This window comes from Parasteatoda tepidariorum, chromosome 6 (assembly GCF_043381705.1).
Source record: "Parasteatoda tepidariorum isolate YZ-2023 chromosome 6, CAS_Ptep_4.0, whole genome shotgun sequence".
In the NCBI taxonomy this organism is placed as follows: Eukaryota; Metazoa; Arthropoda; class Arachnida; order Araneae; family Theridiidae; genus Parasteatoda; species Parasteatoda tepidariorum.
Genome location: NC_092209.1, coordinates 60917820 through 60920676, shown reverse-complemented (window position 1 = coordinate 60920676; position 2857 = coordinate 60917820).

The window sequence follows — 2857 nt, the reverse complement described above, 5'->3', positions numbered from 1 at the left end:
TATATAGCTGAAAATAGAAGCAAAAATTTCGAATAAGGCTTTCAAAGCTTATGATTATTTAAATTCACTATTTGAAACGCTAAATACAACTTTTATGTGGGTCAACCAATTATATTTTTATTATACTTTTTAACTTTTTCTTTTCATTTTATAATTCTTCTAAATATTCTTACAGAGATTTTAAAGATATTGTTACTTCGCTTGTGACCTATTTAGTGAGGTATTTATCGCTTTTCAATATATTTTGTTATCTAAAACAAAATCAGATCTTCCCATTAAAAAAAGTTTCTTAATTGCTTCCTGAAACTACGATTAAGTTGTTTTCAAAAACTGATATATTTTTTAAATTTTGTTATTTGAAACTGTTTTAATGTATTTTTCATCCAAAATTCTTGTTTGCAAAAAAAGACCTCATATTTTGATATACACTGGTGGACAAAATTAAGAGATGGAAGACATTTTCCCAAGTATCTCAAAAAATACTGAATTTAAATGAATGAAATTTGGTATGGATATAGCTTATTCCATGATAAAGTATGCAAAACAAAGATGAAAGTGCCATTCACTGGCAAGACCTATTGCCAATAAATCCGATGTAGTCTGAACCTAAGGATAAAAAATAACAATAAAAGTGAGGCTTGTACAGTGTGGTGTATGGTCACCCCTGACAGACAGACAGCATGCACAACGAGTATGCATACTGTTAATAAGGGAGTTAAGGAGGACTTGTGGAAGACCCTCCCATTCTTCCACCAGAGCAATTTTTAACTCCAGAATGGTTCTGGGGGGAGGTTTGCACATCGCAATAGCTCTCCCAAGAGCATCCCAAGCATGTTCAATAGGATTCAGGTCAGGGGATTTGTCTGGCCAATCCATTCGTTGAATATCCTCGCTTTCCAGATACTCATCAACCATGAGAGCCCTATGTGGTCGCGCATTGTCGTCCATAAAAATGATCTCAGGGCCAACAGCGCCCCTGAAAAGACGCACATAGGGCTCTAGGACATCCTGCCTGTACCTCTGGGCATTCACAGAACCATTGTCAAACACATGGAGCGGTGTGCGGGTATCTTGCATGTGCGAATGAATGTGCGAAAATGCTTTCCATCTCTTAATTAGCTGACCCGGCAAACGTTGTTTTGCCATATGAAATATTTCTTATTTCTAGAGTATGAAGATATATGTTATTTATTGTATCTCTTAATTTTGTCCACCAGTGTAGTTCACGAACATGCGCAACTATTTTTCTTTCTTGATGATTAACAGGTTGTTACATCAATATTAAAAATGGTTCGATAAAAAAAAATAACTACTGTATTAACTTAGTATTATTATTGATTTCGGCAGATATAGTTTTTGATTTTATTGGACAAAACTTAAATATTATAATTTTGATCGATTAGCACTGCAACTTCATCCACAACATTTTTTTTTAAATTCCCATTTAAGTTTAGGTGTGTATTAATATCATTATTTATTATATTATAATATCTTTAATTTTTAGTCATTATTCGGTTTATATTGCTCATTATTATTTTTCGTTAAAAGGATAGTTAAGAAATAGTGCCAAAGTTAGTTCTCCATATTGCTTTAAAATTTTAAATTATTAAAAAGGTTGTTTTGTATTCAATTTTTCAATTTCTTACTTTGACTGAGCACAACAGAATAATTTGGCTCAATTATCGTAACTTCATTCTCGCACTTTTTTTTTTTTTTTAAATTTCCTTTAAGTCTGGGCTTGTATGGAAGCTCATTAAACATTTTTCGTCTAAGAGATTATTTAGAAATAGTGCGAAAATTATTTCTTTATATTGTTTTAAGAATTTAAATAGTTATTTAGTATTCAATATTTCTATTTAATAGTTCGACTGAGCACAGCTACATTATGATTTTCTCAAGTTATGTCATTTACACATGTTAATTCCATGGAAAATTTAGAAATACTTCAGAAAACATTTTTATTTTACATGGCAATTAAAGAATATTATGCGTATAATTTACATGTGATGGGATCTGGCTCGCTTCATAGGCCCAGCAGAGCATAATCCCGGAACTTACCCCAAGAGCAGAGGTATATTATTACAGTAAATCCTCATTGTTAGTTAGCGTATGAATTTTTAGTACACGTATAATAAGCTAGACTAAAAATAATTTTTTCAAGTGTAATGTCAAACAAATAAGGATAGCTTATAAAACAAAAAAGTTGAATTAAGTTGCCTCAGTAAAATAAACTTATCGACACAGACGTCGTGAATTAATCGACAACGACTCACCTATATGGTTGGTCCTTCCTCCTGACTAGGAAAATGTAATTCATAATTTATTCTCAAGAAAACTAACTCATTTCGAAACAATCGAAGTTGCCGATTTCACCTCAAAACCAGACTCTCACCTATACTTTCATCTCATAGTGACAGTACTTTTTAATAATTTCTTATTATATATTCTCACCCTAGACCTTCATCCCAGTTTTAATATGAATTAAACAATGATTTCTATTTATTATGGTCTTTTATCGTAACTTACAGTATGAGTTTTACCATCTCCTTCGTAAAAAAATAACTACCGTGTAAAATATAATTCAGCATTCGCTTTAATTTTCTATCGTAATTTATAGCATGAATTGCACTATATTAGAGCTCCCAATAATCGTTTAATCAAACATTATTTTCTTTGTGTGATATTACTATTTAATCTTTGTTCTATACTCATCATAACATAGAATGAATCCATTTAAAAGTCTCTAATTCCGCATTTATAGTTTATATTCGTTCGATTAAAGTTGATATCTTTATCAATTGTCTTTATATTCCTCACATGCTACCTCATCATATATATATATACCTAAGGATAAAAA